This window comes from Phascolarctos cinereus, unplaced genomic scaffold (genome assembly GCF_003287225.1).
Source record: "Phascolarctos cinereus isolate Bilbo 61053 unplaced genomic scaffold, phaCin_HiC Scaffold_3;HRSCAF=262, whole genome shotgun sequence".
Taxonomy (NCBI): Eukaryota; Metazoa; Chordata; class Mammalia; order Diprotodontia; family Phascolarctidae; genus Phascolarctos; species Phascolarctos cinereus.
This window is the reverse complement of record NW_027555736.1, coordinates 85723335-85737781: the sequence shown is the minus strand read 5'-3', so window position 1 is coordinate 85737781 and position 14447 is coordinate 85723335.

Here is a 14447-nt window from a genome sequence, read left to right as displayed (position 1 = left end):
CATTGGACTAATTCACAATTCTGCCAGTAGTATATAAATGTATCTGAATCTCCATAACCCCTTCAACACTGCATGTTTCCAACTTTAGTCCTCTTTACTTATTTTCTGTGTGTGAAAGTGAAATTTAAGATTTCTTTTGATTTGCATTTCTCTTATGTAATAGGGACTGGTGAGTAGGGAGAAGGGCAATCCCTATGGTAAGAGCTGGAGAGGCTGCTTCTGGAAGGGACTCACTTTTGCTGGGCAAGGTCTTCTGAATGCATTTTAGTTCTGGCTATACAGGCAATCAGTAATTCCTTTGTTCACAACAGGATTAACATACTTGAACTAGTCATAGAATGTCTGCATGTTCTCTAATTCAAGGAACAAGATTCCATTAAATGTCATCATGACTTTCTAGAAGCAGGCTACCCAGGCTTCTGTGTAGGAAATTGTCTGTTGCATCTGTTCAGCAGATCCCTCCTCCCTCCCACTGCAATACATTCATTATTAGTGACTTGAAGCATTTTCATCTGGTTAGTAGTAGTTTATGATTCTTATTTTGAGAGCTGCACATCCGTATCCTTTGATTATTTATACATCGGGGAATAGCTTTTGCTCATATATTTGTGTTAGTTTCCCATATATATTTAATATCAGGCCATTATCAGAGATATTTGATGCTAATATTTCCCCCAATCTACTGCTTTCCTTCTTATCCTAGTTGCATTGATTTTGTCTATGCAAAAGTTAAAATAAAATTTAAAAAGCACCTTAGTATTTAATAATAATAGCTAGCATTTATATAGTGCCTTAATATTTGCAAAGCCCTTTAAACACTCTATCTCATTTGATCCTGGCAATGACCTGGGGAGGTAGGTGCTATTACTCCCATTTTTCACATGAAAAAATTGAAGCTAAGGGAGGAGAAATGATTTACCCAACATCACATGGCTAGTAAGTATCTGAGGTAGAATTTGAACTCAGGTGTTCCCTATTTAAAGTCTAACATTCTATTTCCTGCTCTATTGAACTTCCTTTTTTTCTAATTCTCCCCTAACGCACAAATGTTTGTTTTAGTTCTCTTCCACTGGAGAAAATTCATAATTCTTATTTGTCTTCCATTAGCTACTCTTATGTCTACCTTCTATATATGCTTTTTGAAAATAAAAAATAAAATAATAAAATAATAAATTAAATAAAATTTATTTAAAAAATTTAAGTAAACTTTAATAAATAATAAATAATAAAATAGTAAATAAATAATAAATAATAAAAAAATAGTTCATTTAGTTTCATGTAAATTTAGATAGTTTTCTCCTTTATTTCCTAATTGGAATTGTTGTCAAAACTTAATTATTTAAAGCAACTCAGAAGTGCTACTTAACAAATTAGCAAAATTGACCCTCTTCTACTGGAAGAACCCTAGAATTCTCATAACAAACAAATATGCATAAAAAATAAAATCAAATACCCACATTGTCCATGATCAGAAAAGTATGTCCCACCTTTCCTTCAGGAGATGAGTGGTATTCTTTATCTTCAGTCCTCTAGTCTCATGAGTTGTCAGTTAATTAATGAGAGTTCTTAAGACTTTCAAAGTTGTTTGTCTTTATAAAGTTGTTATAGGGGCAGATAGGTGGCACAGTGAATAGAACACCGGACCTGAAGTCAAGAAGAGATGAGTTCAAATATGGCCTCAGACCAGACACTTGACACTAGCTGTGTGACCCTGGGAAAGTCACTTAACCCTGATTTCTTCACCAAAAAAAAAAATGTGATGTTGTTATGATTGTATAAACTGTTATCCTGGTTTTCCCCATTTTACTTTGCATCACTTCATACAGATCTTCCCAGATTTCTCTAAAACCATCCCTTTTTTTATTTCATAAGGCACAATAGTATTCAATTAGATTAATATAATATAATTTGTTGAGCCATCTTCTAATTGATGGGTACCCCCTTAGTTTCCAGTTCTTTGTCACCACAGAAAGAGTTGCTATAAACCAAAAACCAAAAACCAAAAAAACCTCAAAAACTTTTGTACATATTTTTACCTCTTGCCTTGATCTCTTTGGGGTATAGGTATAGTAGTGGTATCTCTGGGACAAAAGGAATACATTATTTACTAAATTTTGGGGCATAGTTCCAAATCATTCTCTAAAATAGCTATACCAATTTGCAGATCTACCAAAATGCATTACTATACTTACTTCCCTACAGTCCCTCTGACATTTGTAATTTTCCTTTTTTAGTCAACTTTGCCAATTTGATGAGTATGAAGTAGCACTTCTGAGTTACTTTAAATAATTGAGTTTTGTTAATAATTCCAATTAGGGAAAAAGGAGAAAACTGCCTAAAGAGATTAATTATTATGAATTATGAATTTACATGGAACTAAATGAACTATTTTTTTATTTTCAAAAAACATATATAGAAGGTAGAAGTAAGAGTGGCTAATGAAAGACAAATGTAAATGAACAATATGATTTTTTTAAGGGTAATTCTAGAATCACCCAATTCAAAAGAAGTTGAGGCTAAGGACAACAAAAAGAACTCTTAAAACTATATTTAGGACCAGAGAAAGGCCAAAGAAGAAATGGATAATGGAAAGAAAGCATCATTATACAATTCTTAATTGCTTCTTTTGGGAGGGGGTCCTATAGTATGACTTGTGTGCTCCAAAGGTGTTGGGGTTATGCTTCTAATTCAGGAAATGTTAATGTAAAGAAGAGGATCAGTCACGTAGTAGAAGTGGGGGAAAACAGATGGACAGTCCACAAACTGCAATGGTACCAAACAAATGTTAGAAGACCTAGAGAAAGACCTTCAGCATGTTGGGGAAGAACATGAACAATAACAGCACAGGAAGAGAAGACAGGAAGGGCTTGCAACTTGTACTCCTTTTGTGGGGTCCACGTTGATGAGATCACTAATCATTAATTAATTAGTTAACTAATTTAAAACATTGGCATCAAATTCAAATAGAACGGGATCCCTGTAGACCACTTATTGATTTAGACAAATTAACATCATCTGTGTTATATTGTATTTTTATTTATTTTATTAACCATTTTCCGATTACACTTTAATCTGGCTCCCATCTTATTTGGGAGTTTTGCAGGCTATTTGCAGTCAGCAGATGGAGAGTTTAATACCTCTGTATTAAAGCATTGGAGAAGTAAACTCTTTCTACAAGGATGATCTTTGGACAGTGCAGAAAAAAAATAATAAGAGCAAACTCCAAGTTAAGTGCGACAATAGAAAGAACTATCAATGAGTTAAGTCCCCAAGCTTGGGCAAACTGTATTTCAGGGTTGTAGGAGAATCAATAGATGCAATTCTTGACCTGGCTGTTGGTGGTTTTTGGGAATTCAGGTAGAAAAAAAAATCATGGCGAATGAGAGAGTTGCTGTTGGACTCAAAAAAAATTAATGCCTGAATTTTCATTTTTTTGAGGGTCATAAGTCAGAATTTATTATTTAAGTTGAAGAACAGTTATAAAGGGGGTGGGGGGCACTTTTGTAACAGAGAGTCCAAGGTGAAGCCCTAGGGGAGACGGAAGAAGGGAGGAGACAGGGAGACAAGAGCCTCTCCTCTGTGTCTACTCTAGACAGGATTGATCCTGATTTCTGAGCCTTGGTCCAGGGCACATAATGAAACATATGATAAGATGAGGTTCCAGGGGCTACAGGTTTAGGACACATCAAGAGGTGGCTAAAGTTACACATGCAACCAGAGGGGAGGCCTGGGATTCTCCTTGGATGAGCAGCACTGCTTCCTTTTAGGAATTGAAGCACAGTGATAAGTTCCATCCCACTTATTTCAGCTCTTAGGAAATATTCTTGTAGTTAAAAGTCTTTGTGCTAGAGAATTTTTTCATCGCTTCTTGTACTTTGCTTCTGGTTTCTTTGAATGTGCATCCAACTTGTAAGCTGCCTGCTCAAGAGCTGCTACTTCCTCCTCAATTAAAGTGATCTGATCCAGATAAAGCTGGAGTGCTTCATATTTCTGGTTTAAGTCCCTTAGGTTTCTACTTAGGTTTAGTGCAGTATCTTTGATTTCTAGATGCTGCAAGGTAGTCAGTTTGTTCATGTTTTCCAGAAGTTTATAGTCTTCACTGGCGGCTCATCCTAGATCCTCTTGCTGGGCTGCAGGGATGCCCTTGGCCGTGGCCAACATGCTTAAGCCTTCTCAAGCCCCATAAGTGAGACATAGGCCTCCTGAATTTTCAAAAACAGGGAAGAAGGTAGAGCCTGAAAGCCTTAGTGACCTTGGCTTCAATTCCTGACAAAATTCTAAAACATGTCATTAGAAAGAGAAACTGTGATGACTAATAGCAAACATTTCTCCATTGTAAACTGGTCATGCTAGACAGATCTCATTTCCTTCTTGGACAGGGGTATCTATCAGGATTGTAAAACACGGCATTGTTGGAAGTGCAACATACCTGGATTTCAGCATGATATTTGAGCAAGACTATCATGTTAGTAGCTCTCTTGCCAAGATAGAGACATGTGGAGTAGATGAGTAGGTGGATTTGGAACTGGTTGAGTGAATGGACTTTGAAGGTAGTTATGAATGTGTAGTCAGTCAATAAACATTATTAAGCACTTACTGCATTCCAGTCATTGTGCTTAGCCTTGGGGATACAATGAAATGAAAAAGACAGTCCCCATCCTCAAGAAGCTCACAGTCTAATGGGGGAGAGAAAATGTGAAAAACTATGAACAACCCATATATAGGATAAATTGGAGATAATCTTAGTGGGAAGCACCAGAATTATTAAGGGCCATTGGGAAAGCTTTTTCCTGTAGAAAGTGGGATTTTAGTTGGGACTTGAAGAAAACCTGTTAAGCCAGGAGACAAAGATGAAAAGGGAGAGATTCCAGTCATGGGAGACAGCAGTGAAAATGTTGGAGTCCAAAGATGGAGTGTCTCCTATGAGGAACAGAAAGAAGACCAGAGTTACTGAATTTCTCTTCTCCCCTCTCCCACACTTCATTTTGATGGGTTCAAGAAGAGATTATATAAACACTTGTTGCAGATGTTTTAGAGGGAATTCCAGTAGAGATATGGTTTAACATAGCTAACCTCTGAGGTCCCTTCCAACTCTGAAATGCTGTGATTTCCTAATATTTTTCTGAAATGAGGAAGAAAGGGGAATTGTTTTGGTTTGCTCTCATAATCCAAGGTCTGAGGTGGGTATTTGAGTGCTTATAAGTCATGAATTATTGGACTAGCATGGAAACCAGCATCTTTTGATGTGAGGGAACCATAAGGGAAACTAAAGAGGACAGAGGGCAGAGGGAAGTGACACTATTTTTGTTGAATGTTCTACTTTTCCACTAGACTCCTTTCCTAGTATAATCCTTCCTGGTCACCCAGTTACCACAGTGATGGTATCTCTAGGACCTTCCTAAAGGGAGGGCAGAGGGCAGAAAGCTCTAGGAGATGACTAATTGAGAATTCCTTACCCTTTCCCATAATGTACTCATTAGGAAGCTCTTTTTGATGTACTCTGGGAGGAAAATAGGAACCACAATTATTTTGCTGCATCTTGAAGGACGAACAATGTAGAAATTCCCAACCATCTGGTGGCCTATTATTAGAAAATCCCCAGCCTCTGTGGAAAGACACATTAAAGTGGACTGTCTCATCCTTTTTTGTAACAACTGTGTGCTGCTCTTGGATAAGAGACCCTGAAGTTTTATCTAAAAGGACTTCTTTCACAATTGTAAAAGTATTTGGTCTCTTTTGCTTGTCTCCTGCCCTTGAACAGGAATGTTTTCTTATTTCAGCACCAAATCCTGCCAATTGCATTCCAAATACTCCCCCTGTCTTGCCTGATCCCTCTTCTTTCTCTATATCTTCCCTGAAATGCTTTACTTTTCTATCTTAAGTTCCCGTAGAATGCTGCTGATTGGGCACATTCAATGGTCCTGCAAGATTATAAAAAACAAATTTGTACCCTAGGAAGCTGAAGCTACCTCCAGCAAGATATCTATTTTTAACAGGCTCATACATCTATTTGCTTTCAGTTTGATCTCTTACCGTGAGTTTATCAGAAGATCATAGATTTATAGCTAGAAGAGATCTGAGAGGATGGCTAGTCCAATCCATTTTATTTTAAAAAAAATCTTAATTATGAAGTTAATATCAAAAGACCTGAAATTTTTTGCGTTCAACAAGGAATAACAAATGAGATTGTATATGAAACTGTGAATCTCTGTTTTTTAAAATATACGATCATTTAAAAATGATAGTACCAACACTGACCTTCTTATCTGTCCTGAACGTGCATCTTTTTTTCTTCTGTGTGTTGCTAACATTTCATTAACATCCTTTCAATTTCTTCTTTTGTTTCTGTATCATTGCCATTACCCACTCACTCCTTCCCCAAAATTTGTCCCATAATTGTTCCCCACAAAAATAAGACCCTCTCTTGTAACAAATAAGTGTAGTCAAGTGAATTGGGTTCCCATATTGGCCATCTCAAAATACATCTTCAGGCTGAGTAACTAGAGCATCTCTTCCACAATAAAAGGTGGGAGATGTGCTTCATCATCAGTCTTCTGAAGTCACGTTGGTCATTGCATTGATTACAATTACTCATTCTTTCAAAGTTGTTTTCCTTTGCATTACATTAATTGTTCTCTAGATTCTGCATGAGTTTATACAGGTCTCAGGTTTCTCTCAATCCACCCCTTTTGTCATTTCTTATAGTTCAATAAACATAGTGCAATAAATAATACTCCATTACATGCATACGCCATCATTTGTTCAGCCATTCTTCAATTTTTGGTCATTCTCTTTGTTTCCAGTTCTTTGGCACAATGCAAAATGATGCTATAAATATTTTTGCATGTAAAGATGCTTTCCCTATCACTCATTTATTTTAGCCCCTTCATTTTAAGGATGAGGAAACATATTGGCAAGTAAATCAAGATAAGGCATATGCAAAATAACATAAAATAATTTTGAGAGGGACATAGGATTAATGCAATTCAGAAAGGCCTCGTGAGGGAGCTGGTACCTGAGCTGTGTTTTGAGGGAAACTAGAGATTCTACTGGGCAGAGATGAAGAGGAAGGTTCCAGACGTGGGCCACTCTTTTTACAAAGACATGGAATATTTTATATGAGAAACAATGAGCAGACAAATTTAGCTGGAAGAGAGAATATATGAAGTGAAGTTACCTCAAAACAACCTGAAAAGGTAGGGGAGGGCATTGCAGATTGTGAGAGAATTTTAACACTAGCCTGAGTATTTGTAGGTATATATCTTTTATCTCTCCCATCATATTATAAATTTATTGAAGATATGCAGCTTTATGCAGGATGTGCCTTATGCATTATTTAAACACTCATTAAATTCACTGAGGGCCACTGACCAAATGGAGAAAAAAAGATCTTTTTCTCCCTCTGGACCTGTAATTTCACGATTGTGGGGATCTCCTTTCTAACTGTGCAGATCAGAATTTGGGCAAAAACTTATAGTTTTAGAAGGCTGTCTAAGGGGTACTCAGAGATTAAAGGACCTGCCTAGACTCCCACAGAATGTATCAGAAGCAGAATCTGAACACAGGACTTTCTGACTACAATATTTTTTTCTGTTTACTACACTACCTCTCAGGCTACCACCCCTCCCCCACCTTAAAACAACAACAACGACGACAAAGTGTAGGGGAAGGTGTATTTGAGGGAGGGAATGTGGAAGATGTGGTCATTTCAAATCAAAAACAGTAATAGGAAAGTTTCTTCAATAAGTAAAACAAATAGTTGAAAACAAAAACAAAAAGAAAACAAATATTTATGATATTATGAAATGGGACCAGGCATGCCCAATTCTTTGGGTTCCTGCCAGGAAAGACTATGATGGCAGCCAGAAGTTAAGCTGCAATCACACCTTAATAAGGCACAAAGGGTGGAGCAGGCAAATAGGTACAGAAAGCATGGAGACAGCTGTCGTGGAGACAGGGGATGGGGTGGTGGAGGAAGACAGAAAGTGGTGAGGAAGAGGATGGGGAGGAGGAGAGGAATAGAGAATCACTAACGTAACCATGGATGGAGCAGGGGGCACTTGGTAGCATGGACCCGGTGGAGATGGAGAGTGCTTGGGGAGCAGGATTTTGAGGTCTCATTGCTATTGGATTTTGGTCAGAGACAGACTAACTCTTATTGGTTCCACCTTGGGGTTAGTTTATTAAAATATCCAAATCATCTCAAAGTTGTCAGCAAAAGTTCAAAGTTAACATGTCCGTATCATCTCAAAATTATCAGCACCATTTGGTCTTCTGTTGCTCTTACTGAGGATGTCTGGAACTAATCTGAGATTTACATATCATAGTACTAAAAGACCCAGACAGCAAAGCTGAAGATGGCTCTTTTATTTAATAAAATATTCTTCAATGGCGACAGCTAGGTGGTGCAGTAAATAGAGCACCGGCCCTGAAGTCAGGAAGACCTGAGTTCAAATCTGGCCTCAGACCAAACACCTGATGCTTCCTAGCTTTGTGGCCCTGGACAACTCATTCAGCATCTCTGTATCTTCTTTTCCTCATCTGTAAAATGAGGGGAACAGGTTAGATGACATATGAGGTCTCTTGCAGACCTTTATCTATGATTCTGTAGAATGTAAATATGGACTAATGAATGTTTTTTAATATTAATTTGCTTTTTAAGCTCTAATAAAAATATAGTCCTAGAACTGATGTGTCCTACTGCATGAAAAACATCTCATTTATTATTATTATGGAAAATAAAAGTCAGCATTTTATGGTATGTACAGTACCCTGACATGACTATTAGGTATTGATTTCTATAAATCAGAATTTATTTTTCAGCAAGTTTACTATATCATATTAAATTATGTGCCATCCTCAGGGTTAGGTGATCGTATTCCTTTAGGAATCTTATTGATCAGAAACATGGCAGGTGGTGGACTTTGCTAGCCTGTGGTTATCAGAGTAATCTATAATAATAAAAAGATGCCTTGGATAAGATAATTTCTAATAGTGTGAAGGTAAGCTGAACAGAGAAGTGCCCGTAATTTAGGTGTTCGATAACATGGAACTGCAATAAAAGCAAATCAGGGACTTACAAATGAATTACTTTCATAATATTTCTCACTAGTTTTACCTTGTCTGTGTCCAAACATGGTGAATAACCCTGATCTAAACATTTATTTGCTCTCTTATTACTGCTATTAGACCTGTTACTTCTGTTAGATCTGTTTACCTTACTCTACAACTGTCCATTCAAGTTTTTTCCAAATTCCTCTGAATTATTCCTTTCTGTTTCTTTTCTTATGACCTGACCATATTCCATTACATTCATTTGCCATATTTTGTTCATCTATTTCCCACTTGAAGGACATCCAGTTGCTTTCTAGGTTTTTGCTACCAAAAAGAGTGCAGCTGTGGATATTTTGTTATATAATGGAGCAAATATAAACTCCTCTGCTCGGCATTTAAAGCTTTTCATAGGCTTCACCAGACTGCCAAAGGGGTCCATGACCCAAAAAGAATAAGAGTCCATGGAGAACCTGTCCTGTTGAAAAATGATTGCTGAAGTCATCACCCTCCACTTTCAAGGTTGTCCTGCAATGTGGGGCTTTGGTATTCTTCATAAATCCCATGGCATGCCTCACAGAGAGCTCTGAAAGCAAAATTTGGTTCACATGGGACCCACATTCTTTCATTGTCAGTATCATACATAGCCAATTTAAGATAGATTGAATGGTTATTGCTTATTTTTCATGATGGAAAGTGCTTCCATAAGGGGTCAGGAGCTTCAATCATAATGTCCATCATTTTGGATCTATGATTAAGTTTCAGGTTCCATGAACTCAACCCCAGCACACATACCTTGTGTTGTTACAAATCACAATTTTTGGGTTGACAAGATTTTCCCTTGAATAACTCTACGTACTGCTCTCTTTTCTCCAGTACATTTTTGTTTTATTATTTTATTATGTCTTATTGATTCCTTTTATTTTTTACATGACAGTCCTTTCCTGATATCTTGCCCCCCACCCAACTGTACCCACTGGGAAATAAAAAGAAAAAGCCTTTTAAAAAATAAGTGTATAACTTCTTAAGTCTTTCAGAGTTCTTAATTAAAAATAAAATACTGTTGCTGTTATATTATAAATTGCTCTCCTGGTTCTGCTCACTTCACTCAGCATCAGTATATACAAATCTTCCGAGGTTTCTCTGTAACTGTCTCCTATGTTGTTTCTTATGGCACAGTAGTATTCCATTTCACTTACATGCAATAATTTATTCCACTATTCCCCAATTGTAAGATAAGTATCAGTATAAAGAAAGGACCACAGGGGCAGCTAGGTGGTGCAGTGGACAGAGCTCTGGCCTTATAATCAGGAGGACCTGAGTTCAAATCTGGCCTCAGATACTTGACACTTACTAGCTGTGTGACCCTGGGCAAGTCACTGAACTCTGATTGCCTAAGCAAAAAAAAAAAAAAGGACCACTTACTTTATAGTTCTTTACCACCACAAAAAAAAAACTATTACAAATATTTTTGTATCAGTTGATCTTTTTTTTTTCCTTTGACATCTTTGGTACAGGCCTGCTAATGATGTTACTAGGTCAAAGAGTATTCATAATTTATTAACTTTTCAGGTATAACTCCAAATTGACTTCCAGAATGGCGGGCCCAGCTCACAGCTCCACCAACAGTGCATTAATATTGCTGTTTTCCAGCAATAATTCCAAGATTTGTCATTTTCCTTTTTGGTTAACTTTGATAAGCTTATAGGAATGGGGTAGAACATCAGAGATGGTTTAATTTACATTTGCCTAATTTTTAGTGACGTGAACCATTTTATCATAGTGTTATTCTTGAATTGGGCTTTCTGCCACCGGTCTAATCATGCCTCCAATCCATCCTCTATTCTACTGCTCTAGTAATTTTCCTAACATAATACTATGATCATCTCACTTCACTCAAAAACCTTTAATGTCTCATCATTTCCTATTGAATATAATATAAGCCTTTAGTGCAATTCAAAGCCTTTCATAACCTAGTTCCAGCTTATCTGTCATAATATTTTTCAGGTGGTCTACATTTCAGCCAAACTGGACTATTCAATATCTTCTCCATCTAATTTCCTCTTGTTCTTTCCTCTTTTTGTTCATACAAATACTAATCCCATTACTGAAATGGTTCTAGAGACAAGGGCCCTGAAGGGAGAGTCCTTGTAAGTCTCCATCTATATGGAAACATATTATACAGGCCATTCACCACCACCTAATGAAGCAAACAATAAACATAATAAATTTTTTTGTTCAGGATGATGTCAAATTGTTTCTCTTTTTGCTAAGGAGGTGGGTTTAAATGATAGCAAAAGGGGATATATAAGGAAACCACTCTGCCTATGTAGATAAACTAAGCCAAAAGACAAAGTGGAGATCTAGACCCTGAATAATTAAGAATCGAGAAGACATGAGGCATTTCATTACTTTCCAAGTTGCCTTGATGAAGACACTTAGAGAGACTGAAGTAAAAATTTCCTGTGTTTTTATGTAACTACTTCTCTTTGTATATATCTTATAAGTGTATTCTTTATACCAGAATATTCTTTTATCCAGCAGCTATTGGTGTATTCATTTTGTTGCAAGAGTAAATAAGTAAGGAGATGACTAATTAGGAAGGACACTGTTAATAATGTCTATATATGAAACAATTCTGTGTTTTATGATTTCCCTGAAATTTAAGTAGTAGATGTAATTGTCTCTTTATTGTCTAAGCCAAGGGCACTAGATTAAAATTCTAAGCATCTGAGTTTTCAGCCACGTCCCCAGTTCCTTCTACTTCTCTCAATGGGCTGAGAGAAAGGTTAGCTTGTTGGTTTATTTGATTAGATGTTTTGAACTATTTGGAGTAAAGTTTCTAGGGTGGGGTAAAGGAAAGAGTTCTGATCAGGAAGGGACTTAGAAGACCTAAGTTCTCTCTAGTCCTGTCTTTGTCACTACTAGATGTCTAACCTCCAGAAAGTTATTTTATCTCCCTGGGTCAGTTTCCTCATATGAAAGATGAAGTATTGGAAGAAAAATTTTCTCAAGTCTCTTCAAGGTTGAAAGTTTATGGTACTACTCTTGAGTCATTTAGGTAGCAGCTAGAAGACAATAATGCTTGAAAGAATGGATTGGGGTCTACTTGTTGCTTGATAAAAATTTCTGGGAAAATTGGATAACACTCTGGGAGAAATTTGGTTTAGGTGAGTATTTCACACCATACTCCATAAGTACTATCAAAACTGATATGCCCTAGATATAAATGGTCTTATTATAAACTAATTAGAGGGAGAGAGATAGAGAAATCTTTTGCAACTATAGGTAGAGGGTTAGTTCTTGATTAAATAAGGCATAGAGATGACCATAAAAGATACAATGGACAATTTTGGTTGTTTAAAATTGCAAGATTTTTTCACAAGTGATATCAATGAAATGATAATTAGAAGGCAAACAGTTATTCAGGAAAATCCTTGCCATAAATTTATCTGACAAAAGTCTGTATTGATTCAAATATATAAGAACAAGAATCATTTCCCAATTGATAAACCATTTAAGGAGATGAATAAAAAATTCTCAGAAGAAATGTAAGCTACTAATAGCCATGTGAAAAAATGCTACAAATCACTAATAATATGAATAATGGAAATTAAAACTCCTCTGAAGTCCCATTCTGGAATCAGATTGGCAAAGATGACAAGACAGAAAAATGACATTTGTGGAAGGCCTAAAATGATGTTTGTGGAAGATCTATCAGAAGACAGGCATGTTAATGCACTATTAATGGAATTGTGAAATGGTCCCAGGATTCTAGAGAGAAATTTGAAACTCCACCTAAAAAGTCCCCGAACTGTGCATATTCTTTTGTCTTGGTCCCAATTGCATGTCTTCTGTTTCTCAATTGCAGGATGATTTCCTGCTGAAAATTTTCCTTTTCCAAGAAACATGTTGTGCAGGAAATCTCTCTGAAGAAGAAGTACTTGAACTTTTAAACTCAGGAACTCTCAAATTTGGGATTATATACAATGCAATCCCCAAAGTTGAGGAAGGCAACCCTCAGTATCTTTCCTTGTGGGTAACATGCAAGCTTACGTCTATCTCTGCCACATGTTTCTTCAGAAACTCTGTAAATTTCCTAGGTACTTGAATAGCAAAAGTCTATTCTCAGAACCTATTGTATCATCTAACCTGTGTTTAGAAAAAAAGAAATAGAAAGGCAGCAGATAATAGCAACCTGAGGTCAAGGAACCTCAGGCCACCTGGGCAAACTTAGAGGTCATCATGTGCTTCTCCCACAAAACACCATTAACAACTCCTGGATAGGAGTCATGAAAGTGAAGTGCCTTTCCCTCTTTTGCTCCATTCTGGTATGTATGTCCAAGAGACTGAAAGCACGTGAAAGCAAGCAAAGGGAAGAGTGATGAAAGGAAGTAATGAATGAAATAGAGAGATTGGGTAAGAAACAAAGAAGACAGAGCTTTTCAAAATAGCTTAGTGGTAAGGAGTTGAAAGGGACTTCAACTGCCATCTAGTCCAATTCATATCATTTCCAAAAGGAATCTCCACTTCAAACTGCCAGACAAGTCATTATCTAACCTCTGCTTGAAGCTCTGCAAGGAGATGGAAACTTCCATGTCTCCAGACAGCTCATTTCACTTGTGAACAACTCTGATAGTTAGGAATTTTTTCCCCTCTAACATTAAGCCCAGCTGGCCCCTTTGCAACTTGTATCCATTGTTCATGGTTCTGCCTTCTGGGGTCAAACAAAATCCCTCTTCCACATTACAGTCCTTCAAACATCAAGACCTTTACCCAAATTACTGATAAAAATGTTAAACAGCACAAGTCCAAACACAGATCCTTGGAGGAGCTTCCCTGGGGACCTTTTGCCACATTGACACGGAACCAACAGGAGAAGAATGGGCATTAGACTTGGAACAAAAAAGCCCAGGCCTAGATCTCCCAACTCTACTATTTAGTTAGCTATATGACCTAGGACAAGTCCCTTAGTTTCTTCACCTGTAAGTCAGCCAACAAACATTTCTTAATCACTTATTATGTGCCAGGCTCTGTACTAAGCATCGGAGATACAAAGAGCTCACATTCTAATGTAGTAAAAGTGTAAGTAAGTAGGTACATACAAGGTCTATGCACAGCAGCTGACAGATGGATGATCTGAGAGGAGAAGACAAGATAAAAGACTTGGGTCAGATAATCCTTCAGATCTTCTCAAGCTCCACGTCCTTTGATCCTGTGATTGTAAGTCCTGGGCCTAGCACTTGGTAGCTATGGGAGCGACCTCTCAGAGCCTAAGTATCTTCATTTGTAAAATTGTGACAATGATACCTGTGCTGCCTGCCTCTTGAGGTTGTGGCAAAAAGCACATGAGAAGCTGAATGTGAAAACCTCTTGGCAGCCGTAAGCTGGATTTC